This window comes from Lineus longissimus, chromosome 1 (genome assembly GCF_910592395.1).
Source record: "Lineus longissimus chromosome 1, tnLinLong1.2, whole genome shotgun sequence".
In the NCBI taxonomy this organism is placed as follows: Eukaryota; Metazoa; Nemertea; class Pilidiophora; order Heteronemertea; family Lineidae; genus Lineus; species Lineus longissimus.
Genome location: NC_088308.1, coordinates 7409513 through 7424132, shown reverse-complemented (window position 1 = coordinate 7424132; position 14620 = coordinate 7409513). Strand labels below are relative to the sequence as shown.

General features: G+C 40.1%; 1 protein-coding gene across 5 annotated transcripts in view; it reads left to right on the top strand.

Moving 5' to 3' along the window:
* LOC135487480 (probable vesicular acetylcholine transporter-B) overlaps positions 1-14620 on the top strand; it is a 119315-nt gene that overhangs the window by 67616 nt on the left and 37079 nt on the right. Inside the window, exon 3 of one of the 5 annotated variants that reach the window (XM_064771192.1) lies at positions 13197-13271. The exons of the other annotated variants lie outside the window; for them this stretch is intronic. The gene's annotated coding sequence lies outside the window, so the exon portion shown is untranslated. The remainder of the gene's footprint in view (positions 1-13196; positions 13272-14620) is intronic. 5 annotated transcript variants of the gene reach the window in all.

Genomic DNA, 14620 nt, shown 5'->3' with positions numbered 1-14620 from the left:
GTCAAAATAAAAGTTTATTTTCGAGAGAAAACAATTACGAAACGCTTCCAATAATGAGATTACTCTATCCAAACGACCTCATTTCGTTCGAGAAAGGCCGTGAGAACCGACAAGCAGCTTGCAACCATGAGAACTAGTCTCCATCAAAAGTTTTTTTGTTATATCTTCTCGAATCAGAACACTAGGGAAATATCACAATCAGTAATTTGTAATTTTGCAGAAAAACAGCAAATGCTTCGTGCTTCCCGGGAGCTTGATAACACTCACCAAGAGCGCAAAGCTCATTAAACGCTCTGAAAAACATCCTAAAGATACAAATCGACAAGACGTTTTCCTCTTATCAGCTAAATTGATAGTAATATTTGAGAAAATTAAATGTGGTAATTGTATTTGCATAATGGTGTATATCTTGCCATGTAAAGGGGCTGGTGTTGCACGAAAGGCAATCTCGTGGTTTATTGAATTCTGCTGAAGCCGTCCTCGGGCGGGGTAAAGGATTGCCAGTTAATAGCTTGGTGGTGAGTTTCCGAGCAGTCGATCTTGATGAGAACCCGTGAGAAAAGAATGATTTATAAACCATTTGTGGCTTAGGCCACATTATGCAAGTTATGCCGTGTCATGTACAGGGTAGTCCAAAAAGGAGTTACCAGTAGAAATATCTAGTACTTTTGGACTGCGTGCGTTTTTCAGTCACACCATGCTTTTTAGGTCTCAATTTAATTCATGTTGGCGTAAAATCTGTTGAAGGGTTCATCTTTTTCTAGGGAAGAGCCCGGCAGATGCCGTAACAAAATGAAGTTCTCACTGACACTATTCTTTTTGTATATAGTTATTTTCAAACCAACACTATTATACTTGTAGTCTAGAATTCAAATGAACAGTATTGTGAGTGGTGTTGTCTCAGCAGATATATTTAAAAAAAGAGGATTCCTGTCGTGTTCATTACGATGTTTCATCCCCACTTTCAACAAAAACCCGTAAAATCTCGGAAAAGTGTGACACTTGACAAGATTACAGTTGGGGTGAAACCTGACCCTCATTCCAAATCCATGTAATGATAATGATTTCTGATTGCTAGCTGGTCAGCGATTGCTAGCTAGTCCGCTCATGTAGTTGAAATCCCAATGCTTCGTAAATGGCCTATTGGGAGTTACTTACGCTGACATCGTAGATATATTTCTTATGGAAGCAGCTCGAGAACAAGTCACGAGTTAATCTAATTCATGTGCCGATTTATAAGTGAATTTGCCAGCCCTTTCGCTAGAAATGAATCCATTTCTCCCGGGAGAGTCTGCAGTTACTGGTGCAGAAATGCTATTTTCGATCGATGAGAAATCTTGATTTGAAATATGTAAATTGATTGAGCGCTGAATAAGAAGATATAGAAGTTCGGTAAGGTTAAACTGTTTAAAGAAATGTTTCAGAAGAATCTTACAGAAAAGACGAGTATGTTGATTTCTTCTATTGTCTTCTTTATAGTTTTTGCCTCTTCTATTCATCCATCAGTACACTACGTCACTCAAATCTGATGATCACGTGATCACAATTTGCCCAGAAAACAAGATAATCATATCTAGATATTCTATGTTGGAGATCGATAATCAAGTTTGTATGTATCGAGATTGATCAGTCGGTATCCGCTACAGAGCCGCAGGCACGATATGGTATATGTTACAATGTATTCACGACAAACCGGGATGAACCCACCCGTATCTCGGAGCCTAGACATACACTTTTGGAATATTTTATTGGTGCTTTATTGATTCTTGGTGTTGGCAAGTGTATCCTTCTACAAATGTACTTCAAGCACATATGCCTTTCGGATGTTTAGTAAACATAACAAAGACAATAAATCTGATCATCAAAGCCATATTCTTATTGTGTTTTCAAATGCAAAGCTCAGGTACACCAAACATTATTACCAGGATACATGCGAGAAAGCACAATTTATGTACACCAAATAACAGTTCAAGGTGACCTTTGACAGTAGAAGGATAGATCAATCTAACCAAGAATTCATGAATTCTTGATCTCACCTATACGACCACTGGAACTATATTTCACCGCGAATCCATCTCTCCATCCGCCTCCTCGCCGCCGCGGTCTATAGATCGATGAATGGATCACGTGCTTCCTATCTTATTGTCATCCATAACGTGTGTCTGATCCATCATGTATTGAGTAATTGCTACAAGAAGTGCCCTGACAGCGGGATGGGCCCGAATACCAAATCGACAGAGATTGGATGGTCTGGGTTGGCTCAGTCAAAGTTGAATGCGTCTTTTTGGATGGAAAAGCCGCCCATTGAGAAGATTTGTTTTAAAGTGTGCTTATCCAAGTATGCAGAATGTTCTGTTATAACCTCGTACTACCAGGACTCTTCTATTGCACCGCACGACTATGCTCTAAGGCAGGGCCCATCCGGAAGATGGTTCGTATCGGCGCATGGAGAATCGAGGCCAGGATGCAGCTAGAAGTACCAAACCAATGATTTTGTATCAGCCTATAGAATCTGCAACACTCAATAAGTCAAATAATTGTATGAATTGGAAGTTGTCCACGGTGCTTCTTTCTCGAGATCAATCGCCTGCATGATTTGCAGGCAGTATTTCATTAGGCAACACTTTAGTCATCATCCGAGCAGCGGGAACAGTCACGTGACTCACCCAGACTCAATTTCATGCAATCAGGCAAATTCGCGCCAATCTGCGTCGTGTCGTCTGATTGCGTTACTTTGATCATTGGAGGCTGGAGTTTGAGATGCTGGAGAGATGGGATGCTTTGGTCTTCATCCATTCCATCTTAACTTGGCCTAGCATCGAGTACTTTAAAGGCCTACGCCGTTCTCGGTCATTGTACTTTCTTTTGACCCGGGTATATTATCAATACGGATATTGAAAATTCGGTCTCATACGGTATACAGTTTCTTTCGAGTGAACTGATAATTGTTAGCATTAACAGATATCTACCGTACGCTCCGTGCGCAAATTGAGATGAATTACCTGGTATTTTCTCGTCCTGCTGTGACAGTATGATGAGGTGCGACCATTCGACTGTTATTCAGTTGACTAGACTGTTTGACTTTGACGATAACTGCATAGTGCCAAAGTCGCGCCTGTTTTTTATGCCAATTCGCAAAACTCTTTGAAAAAAAATCTTTCACGGTTTTTATTTTGGCTTTCGATTAAACACCACCCTTGAATATAAAATGCTCTAAGGCATCCTTAGATTAATGGTAAGGGTTGATAACTTTTCAGAGCAACAATTTCAGCAAATATCTAGGGCCTGAGAATGGAAACGGATCCGTTGAAATCAAACACATGCCACCACGCCTGGGTTTTTTGGCACAAAATTCAAAATTCACACAGAGTCAAGACATTACATAAATGCGCAGATGTTCTTTGCGTATGAAATGAGTTCAAGTTGTTCTTATTCCTTTCAAGTAACATTACTCGGCTAATTCGGTGCTCGATGCCGATATTTTCTCAACTTACAAGTTTCAGACGTGGGTTGTTAGAACATGATAGATCCAGGGCCTCAAGCATCAGCCTACTCAGTGACAAAACAAAAACAGACGGTAGCTTGTTAACCACTAACCAGTGGAAATGTCTCCTGTTCTTTGATGACAGCATCAAATTCGAAGCTCGTTGGATGTCACGCGCGAGTCCGGCTGTGGCCTGAGGTCTTCCTTCGTTCAACTGTTTCCTATCGAAAGTTTGATCTCCGGGCAGGTCGTTCTCCACAGGGCAACAGGGGGTGCCACAAAAAGTCAGCACTATTGTTCAGGAAAGGGAAAACTACATTGAGAGGGGTGTTGCGGATTGGTGATCGTGGTTTTTTTCAATGCAGAAGCTAAAGGAAGGCATATTAGCGGCGTATCGATACAGTTGCTGTTAGTAAAGCATTCTTGCTGCCATGGACAGTTCATGAACGACAGTGTACTATATTTGTCACGTGAACTGTTCGGTGCTCGATTCGTTTGCGTGTTGGCATACTGGTCTGATTTTGTTTGAAAAAAAACAATGTGCCACCAGTGTTTCTACACGAAGTGAAAACATGTACAAAAAGTATGCAATCTCTTACAGCTCAGGGTTAAACATTAATAAAGACTGACTGAAGTCCCCATTTCTTCCCAAACCAAGTTCACGATATCAGCAACTTCTGTTTGAAAAAAAATCCTCTCTACGACTACAAGGAGTCGTAAAACTGGTCAGGAGGTGAATGTCCGCCATACCTCAATGAGTTCGAGGGTTAAACCTTGATTAAGACTGACTGATGTTGCATCTTACTTCTCAGCAACCCACTGCCACAATGTCGGCAATCTTTCATAAAAACCGTCCTCTTCGACTACAAGGAGCGACAAAGCTGAGGTAACCTGGCGACTCGATGTTTGATCCCGACACAAGGGTGTAATCGCGTGTACCAAAGTGAATTATTTCACCCCAGTGATTCCTCCGCAAACCGTCCAATTATAGGCAGGAGCTGCGGCGTGAGATCTGAGGATCCCCAGGCAGCTCTCTCTCTCTCTCTCTTTCTAGCTCTCTATGATGATGAGGAACTTTTACACTAATATCGAGATGTATACTGGCTCGAATGACCTTTACTATCACCCAATGAAAACGTGATAGCTGATAATGGAGATCATGAAACAAAAATCCTGACCTTGGCCTCTCAACTTAAAAATCTAAACGTGGAAACGTATGGTTTTGCTTCTCAAAGGTTTTGTAATCAACTATTTTGATTACATTTTTCAGGTGTGTTACGCTCCAGTATAGCCATATATCCTAATCCGACACCAAACAACAGGAGCGGACATTTTTTCAGGGGGACATTTTAGACTGCTATACACTGGGATAAAACCATTATCACGTTCGCCAGACCAGTTTGTCCTTCTCGAAATTATGTTGCAATAAAAGGGAGCAGCTGATTGTCATCAGCGAACATCTCGAATCCATAAACATCATGCCTGCGCATCACATTCCCAAGCGGTAGGGTGTATGTATTGAATAGGACAGGCACCAGCACAGAGCCTTGCGGAACACTAGCATCCAAACGAATAGCCTCGTAAGCACATCCGCGAAGACGTGCTCGTCAAACTAAATGAGAGCAATAGAGGATGTCGATATTATTCATGATTTCATCCTCTTGGGGCATAATCTGTCTATCGTAGGCAATTACGCCACTTGCCTGCCTTATCGATCTCTGCCTGTTATCAGTTAGAAATGACAGGATATCATTAAGACTGAAAAACACTGATATTTAGACGTCAACCTAGGTGGATCATGGTGGCATAACTGCACTATTCAGATCCGTTCGTACCACTCTCTGATCTGAGGGAGATGGCATGCTGAAAAATAGACCTCATGAGTCCCGAACTCCCGATTTGTAAAAATGGACAAGACCATATTGACTCGTTAGCACTCCTCTCCTGCCCTGCCTCTTTTGCCTAGGAATAAAACACAAACCCTTTTGAGGTCCTATCAGTTAAGTCCTATCATTTTTTAAATCATTCAAAACTTAACCGATAGGACTTTAAAAACACTGAAATTAGGCGTACAGTTCAGACGTATTTCAAATTTTGATGTTCAACTTTTTATCGGCGAAAATGACCTTATTTATATAAGTGACGCCGATTGCGAAGGTCTGGTCACTGCAAACGAGAGTTACTTAAGTATACGAGGATAAAGGGTTTAGAAGAACTCCAGAGCTATTTTTGCAGCAGATTTGCTTTACCCATCCCTGGGATCCTGCCATATGCTTGAGCAGGGTATGAGCAATACCCTATACCAAATATCGAAATTCACCACGCAACGGATCAATAAGATAAACAGGAATGGCATTATACCCACAGCTACCAATGTTCTGTTAATCTATACTTCTATCACTTATAACAAATATATTCCAATTCTATATTTTTTCGCAGAAATTCTATTTCTGTTTAGACAATGCAATATTCTGATTGTTCTATTGAGAATTTGGGTGTTTACAGTGATAAACGTATTAGAAAATCGATGTTTTCTGAAATATATTGTGTACTGAAATTATTGGAAATCTTCCATTGCAATAACGTTTTTCCGAACCGTATTCATGTAACAAAGCAGGATATTCTGGAACCGTTTAAATCTCGACAAATTACAGATGCATGGCAGAATATGGTATATTTTTTTCATTTCGATAACATACAACTAAAATGTTTATCAACATCGGTTTTGCTCTTGGCAACTTTCAATTCGTATCAATAAAAAAGCTGTATTTCCGAAACAGATCCATCCTTCTATTGTATCAAGAAATGTCTCTAAAAGTAAAGTAATTTTGCCCTTGTATTGGCCGTTCTTTCAATTTCACGGAAAATTATTTTTACATTACACAACAGACACATCGCGGTTGAAATCCGCATAGAAAGTACGTTGCCATACATTTTAACTTTTGTTAAAGGGGGACTATCAGCAAGAGCCAAGAACGTCAGGTTAGTTAACTCGCCGATAGGGGCCACTCTATCTCACAGTACGTCGAAGCTTTTCACCTTTAGACAATATCTATTGTATTTATCAATGCACTGAGTGTGCCAATTCGTCACCCGATTACCATCAATTCGACCCCCCCTTTAAAGATTACTAGGTCATGCAAGACCAACCTATGAATCTGACATTGCCTTAAAATATTATGGTCTGATTATTGGCAATTTTTGGGTGATTTTTGACTTCGTGGGTTCACATTTTCTTCATCTGCCCTTGACACCTGACGTCAAACCATCCCAACCATTGCATGCATTTACGAAGTCAGACATTGGCTACTAGTCGAACAACAACTGCACGACTAAGAAAACATATTTGAAGCAACTATTCATTACTTATTCTAGTCAGAACCGCCGCAAGACTCGGTCTGCTTCCATCTGACTACTCCGAACTTGGTTGGGTAAGAAGGTCATTCCCACTGTAAACAAACCCTGTAATGAATGCTACATTGACGTCAGTGATATCTCTTTTGATGGCCTGAATGCCGCTGTGGACCCCGGTTGATTGGACCCGATTCAAACTCTATTCCCAAAGGCTAGCTTGTTTGCGGAAGGCAGTGCTGCGTGGGACGATGTTACTGGAGTTATTTCTAAGATCACGCAAGATGTAAAAAAAGTCTAAGAAACGAGCTTCTACTGCAGAAGCGAATGACTATTACGAAAAGTAGCTCTAGCCTTCGATGAGGGGAGAAGCGAGGTGATACCAACAGTTGTTGACTCGTACACGTCTTTTCCGAATGTTTTATTTCCTAATTCAATGAGAGATTTGATATCACTGGTCTGGACTTCTTGTATTTTCATATCTAACACCGCAATGTCGTCTTAGGTTGATTTCATCATCAAGACTATCGAGAGAGAGAAAGAAATTCGGCGAAACCTCAACCAATATTTGATAAATTGATTAATACGCCTTCTCAAATATTTGATAACATTATTGGGATATCCTATATTTGGTTTGTCATGTCCAGGAAAAGGAGAAGAACCGTAATGTTTATGTCAATGTGGGTAATTCTGTTTGATTTTGGTTTTTCTCTTGCCTATTTCGACCGTTAATGCTTCATGGCTAATATAACTAGAATATCGTAATTTGCTGTTTTTACCACCAATGGATCTGTTTTTATTGCTGCGGGATTCACCTCATTACGCGGCCATCTTGCCGATCCTGCCGTCGCACCAACACTTGAGTGAAGTCATCTTAGATAACGTCTGATTGTCGTGTACAAGACCAGATCGACACTGGGTGTTTTCTCTTCGTTAAGATCAATAAACAGTGGTTATCTGGAGGAAGTTGTTAGTTTTCAATCTCCATGGCTATCGACCGGCGCCTCTGATCAATAGCCAGAACGCTGCGCTTTTAATTAACGCGCCAGTCAATTGGTTGGCTGTGAAACCAGGCAGGGAGTCGGGGCGGTCGGGGAGAAAAGGTAATTAAATTTAGATAGGGTTGAATTAATGGTCTTTAAAGACATACTTATAAAAATTATTTGCATGATTTACAGCTTGAATAAAACATCAGATCTAAAGCTTCTCTAAAGCCCAGCTATTCAAATTTAAAACTGAACGTACGAACATCAATTCTCAAAACTCAACCAACTACCCTTTTGTACGCACTTTTTGGTCGTATGCGCTATATTTACTTACACAAAGAGCAACTGAACGATAGTAGAAGGTGTCAGAAGCGCAGATTTTATTCGACTCATCAGCAACCAGTATAAGAGACCATCGCCTAGTGCACGTATTAAATAGTGTGTTTCACATAAAATACCAATCTGTGATATCTACATCAAATATGGATGCTCTAATTCAATTGAACTTAAATATATCAGCAATCCATTCAATTCAAATCAAGACAAGGCTTGCCACATTTTTTCTAACCGAACCATTAGATATCAGAAGAAGAAAAATACGGGCATTGACGAGCTTCATGTTCTCCAAGGACAATTTAATTGCGAAAATTCCGCGATCATTTGATACAGCTTCCCATTAAGAGGATCAATAATCATCTTGGTTTCAATGTCCGTGCCTCGATACTGATTTACAGATACCAGGCATATGCACTCAATGATTATTGGGAAATTGAGATGTTCTAATCAATTTTGATCAATGGAATAAATTCGATAGCTTGAATCCTTAATTTTTCGTTATTCGCAGCAGTTCTTTTTTAGTAATGATGTTAATTTTAAATTACGTTTCATCTTGTTTTACATTTATCGCGCAAAGTGGCAATGTTATAGGTTCTGGATGTGCATTTCACTCGGTAGTGAGATTGATATGATATGTGATAGTGCTCTTGCTCACTGACCTTCTTATTACTTGATTGGACACCTATTTTCATATTCAATCCTAGAATATTATACTTTCTTTGATTTTGGCAATGTAAAGAAAAGAAATGCCTAAAATAGCACAAACTTTTTACCCACAGCCAGTAAAATGTTGTTTGGCGCTATTAATCTTCTTCAGAACATTCTGCACTGAGTAGCATTTCCCAGTCCGAGTGTTTTTGTTTGATTAATGCCGGTTGCGGCGTAGGAGGTTACCCAATAAAATCGCGCACAGCAATAGACGTCTCAGACCAAAACGGTCCGTTAAAATATTCATGAAGTATGAAAAGAGGTAGCCATTTCTTGATGATGGAGTGCATATAGTGAGGTCGTCTGTTGTGCTCAACACCCGCCAACCTATTCCAATCTATAGTATTTCGCTGTTTTGGTCAACTTTTCGGGCCTTCCGGGATGTTTCAAGAAAAGCTGCGATATTCAGCAAAACACCACCTTGCAATCTATGCCAGCCGTATTCGTGATCATCAAACCATGTTCTTATATGTAGCTTGATAAAAACATTCTATTTTCAATTTATCCAAGTTGCATGCCTCCCAAGGTTGTCGGAATGTCCAACTTGATGGAGACAGGCATGCTCAGTCTATAGTCGATCACCGTCAAAATTCCAGTAATTGGAGCATCTTGCCGGATCCGTGCCTACCATTTTAAGACGAAGGAGATCCTACCACATATACTTGGCTGGATAAGGAATACCTAAAAGACCCCATCTACGAAGACCGAGTGATTGCACGCTCGAGAGAGCAACAACTTTACTTAATGTATTCATGACACAAATGATCTTATTGATGCTATCGAGAAGCATTAAACGCCAAAGAAGAAGATCTCATGAGCACATGTTTGATGAGTAATACGTCACATTGTAAATGCGCTTCACGCATTTCTTCCTCTGAAAGCCTCCACTTATTCAGAATGCAAACCTCTACAAGAAGAAGCTATACTTTCCCCATAACAAGTGCTCATCTAGCTCTCTTTGCGCTAAACAGGCTCGATTCTCCGCGACTCTCGCTCATGATTGCGGCATTATAGGTGTGATTGAATTAGGGTTCCCGAGGGATTATGCGGGATATCTAGTGAGACTCCCCGACCACATGGGATCACGAAGATCGTGTAACTAGCCTAGATTTACACAATGTCAGTTCATTTAGTCTATTTAACGCCAATTGACACGATTAGAGTGACTTCCAGCGCGTTTTATTGGTGAAGATTGGGTTACTGTTGTCAGCATCTGTTTATAAGTGGATTCTGACAACATTCGCGGAGATGCTGTGACGAAGAGGATGCTGGCATGAGGTGATTGGAGCTTCTCATTGCCTCGCTTCATTCTGAGAAGGAAGAGAAGACATTCTGAAAAGCTACCGTTGTTGTCGTTGTTGTCGTTGTTTCTTAACAAAAAACACAATCCAAACCAATCGTGGTTGTATTTGACGTAAGTTCGAGTCCGCCACTTTTGTTTTTTAGTAGCTGTTTATTTGATAACCAATAAGAGGTTTATGTTTATTTGGACTAATAAACAACTGAAAGAATTTTGTTTGTCATTTCAGTCAAGTAAAGAAAAACGTTTTTTTTCCGGTGAAGTTTGACCACTTTTTTTCCTTCCTGTCTTTCCAATGGAGTAGTTTTTCGGTCACCCCGCATAGTGTGAAAGGAGTAGTTTATATGCACATCACCCAATGTGAATTGATTATGCAACCATTCGATAATGAAGTAATGCTGTCCTTTTGACCACCAATGCTACGATGCATGTAATTCCAATCGGGTGCACGATTATGATATCTTCTACCAAGCCATCTTTCCCCCTGGCTACAAATCTTTCATCATCATAGATCAGAGTGTTTCTTTAGAAGTCATTGATGATCTCATGAATTAGTCAAGCAAACTTATAATACGATGTAGCCATCACGTAAGATTGCATGTGGTGTTACTTCAGTGTCTTTTCATCTTCAATCCAAGCTCCATTAGGATCGAATCTCGGCTTCACAAACAGTCTGGACACATCCCACGATGTCATTTAAGGCGCCATCGATTATAGAAAATGTTACCAAGGACTCGCTTTATATAATCGAGTCTTACCTTTAATACTTTCGAAAAGAAATTACTTTTCATCCCTTAATCGAGGTTCAACGCGTACTTACACTTAAAGTGAATGGATTGAACTCCTTTTTTCTAAAACACTGTAGTTGACACAAGAAATGCTGGAAGGTTCACATCTGCACGCGTTTACCCAACGACGCACCAGCCAGAGAATGAATTGATTTACGATAATTTTTATATACCCGTTTGAACCGATTTTTTTACTCAAATGAACTTTAAAGTGCCACGAGCCTGTTTCAACTGGATATTTGAATCCGAGTGATCAAAAACACGAGCCTATTCTTTTTCAAGAGAGGATTCTTGAGAGAATTCGTTTAACGTGAGTGCATAACACATGGGGTGATATGAATAAAGGCTAGCAAATGCTTTTACTTCAATTTTGTACAGAAAGGCCAAGTGTAAATGTACATGGAGTTTTAGATAAAAGCATTTACTACTCTTTATTCATATCACCCAATGGATTTCCTGAGGATGTCCTCGGTGGCGATTGTGTATAGCTGTCTTTCTCTTTCCTAGCCCACGATTAAACACGAACCGCGTACGCAGAGTACTCTTAGAAAATGTTAAACGTACAGATCCCCTGGGGAGGTCACAAGAGATAATGCAATAAAACTTTCTCCCTGCCATCTTATTGCATCATTATCATGTTGGCACCTTCGGCTCTGCAGTCTTTTTTCGCCTTGTTCGTAAAGCAATAATCGTTTTATTCCCCATGGTGTAATTGAGGACGACTTCAAATATCAAAGATGACCTTTACTTGATACATGACCTCGACTACCATGACTACGAATGCTCAAAATGCATGTTTCCAGAATCTCAGGGAAATTTCCGTTTTACCGCATGTCTTCTTTACGTAACTCTTGGTTGTCACACGTTCAAAACTTAACATCCTACTTTCGTTGAATCATCGAATTAGACTTGCTGGATTGCACTACATTTACATCGTTTGAAACTCATAATTTCAATCAGCAGTCTACGAGAAACAAACAGGTAAGCACACAAGACATCAAAGATGTTTACTGCAGGATTTTTGGATGTTTACTGCATGTGGAAATGTTAAGTTTTGATACTTCCTTTTATCTTTCCAAATCTCCCAAAAACTAACCTCCAGGTGCTTGATAGTCACTCTTGCTTGGATGATACAGTCAATGGAATCATTCGCAGAGCGTAATTTTCACTAAACGCCGTCACGCGAGATACCTTATTCAGATTAGTTAAAATGTTATGCAAATTCATGGAGATTATTTCCAGTCTTCGACATCCCTTGGCAAACACGGTGCTAAAAGATAATTTCATTAAAATGTCTATAATTTGAGTCCAATTAGATTACGGCGGAGTTGATTTAATCAAATTGAACATGGCTCTTGACTTGTTACCTATTCAAATCGTAAAATTGGCGACGTTTGTGTTGGGAATGAAATACGTGACGTTTTTCAAATAAGCAACATCCGTAACGGTGAATGGTAGTTACATGTACTCTCAATAGCGGCAAGATTCCACTAGAGAATTTTACCGCTGTTGTCCCCCCCGCACCGCATTGAGCAAGGTTCAATAATTATATCATGAAAATAAGCGCTATTTACATAAGTGTGAATATTATCATTGTTATCATAACTTCCACTGTCTAGAAACCTCGCTGGGTAATTATGATTATCAAAATGCTCGTTTTGGCTGAGATTAGATTTCCCGCGATGGGAAAACAACTCGTGGAATCAGCCCTCAGGTGGGTGTAGAGGCGTATGCAGAAGCTGACCGAATAAAGATAACCGTGATAGCATTCAATTTGCCTGAAGAATCTCTGGTGGCGTGTGTCATGACCGTAGTCAGGGCCCTTGCTGATCATACAGTTCAAGCTAAGAGAGCTAAAGTACAAGAGTCAGATTTATTCAAAGTTGTTATTCAGCTGTAGAAGTGGGAAAAGTATTCTGGCCTCAATTCATTGAGCACATAATGCTGTGTACTCCATGTGAATGTTACCAAAACCTGAAGTACACTCAGCTCCATAACCTTAGTGGTTAAAAGGACATCACTCACTCATCACCAACTGGGCCCACTAGGGTGACACCTAACAATGTGTCTCTAGGTACACCAACACATACGCCAAATTCAATCAGAAAAACGCCACATCTCACGGGATGCCGTGAGATTAAAGAGACTAGATAACAACTTTGCGCGTTCATCCTGGAGCTATAGAGACCGAGTTTATCCGATTATTGGTGGATGATAGAATTCTATTTCTTCCTCCATTACAGCTAAACAAGTCAATCTGCATTGATGAGGTGACGAATATAGACGAGTATTGACCGCGGACTTCTGGTAGGGGATAGGTGCGCATGGAAAACACGAAAAAGAATTGGAACACTCCTGCACATAAAATATTTACAGGATTATTCACGAATGTGAAGTGTCGCTATTTAGGGTTGTTTGCACTTTCATAGTTTCGGAAGTGTTGCAGTACGATAGAGTAACCGTTCGGACAGTATACGTGTAACGACCTGGCAGTGGCCCTTTGACCATAGCTTACCCGTAACCATTACACCTGCTTTGTCAAATAAAGCTGCCGACCTGACTTTCTGTCCCCAGAGGAATGCACACGCTCTCCAATGCTGGGCTAACATGGAATACAGTGTGTGTTCATGTGACAAGGTGACTCTCATGTTAAGCGCGAAGGCGTCATTAAGGAAGTTCATTGACCTCACACACAGGCCACTGAGGTGACCGGAAATAGAGCCCTCGACACGAAATGTAACTATCATAAAAACTGTCGGATGGAAGTTTTTCTCATTAATTTTTTATTTTGGCCATCTGGCATGAGGTATCACTTTCACAAATATGTCTTGCGAGTGAAAGACATATGTCACCATTTGGTAAGAGGGGAGAGAGTGGTTATTACTGAGTGTGACAAGGTGAAGTCCTCATCTACTACTCTCATGTTACCAATGTACTTTGTGATGTACATCTATGACAGAAATGCCGCGAATATTGCGTATGGTAAAAAACGCCGGCCTGTCTTTGTTTTGCCAGTGCCGATTTTGCGAATTATTATAAAAATGGCGAAATGTTTATTTTGTGTTCGGAAAAAAAACTTTAGTCTATCCGCAACCTGAGAAAAGATATTCCTTTCTCTTCAAAATATTGTGTTTAGGGCTGAATATCACCTACAAAATGTAAGACATTATCAAGTCAATAAACAATATCGGGCGAGTCCTTTCTCTCTTTCACTAGAGGACAGCTTTGACGTGAATCTTGAGACATATATCATTATATAACTTCGAAAGTGCTGCACGCCGCTTTTACAGATGGTTTTCAAACCCGAAATAAAATACATTCATCTTAAATGCATTTATATATGCAGACTCATACAACAACATTTCTCATAAGAAATCACGACCTCACTTCACAGTAATTTGAAACATCGCGAAAACATACGTTTTGTCAGCGAGTAATACTCTCCTGAGTTTATAGATATCATCTCATCGGATTATCAAATTACGTATTGAAACCTAATGCAATAAATGAATGCATCAGATACTGCAAAAGTAAGGTATACGTTGCATTAGTCATTCCATCATAAACGCAATATACTAAAGAAAATGATTTCAAGAGGTTTCGCGGAGTGTGTCATCATGTGCGAGGATGGTGTAAAAGGAATAATTTACCCTCAAAGGAATATTCC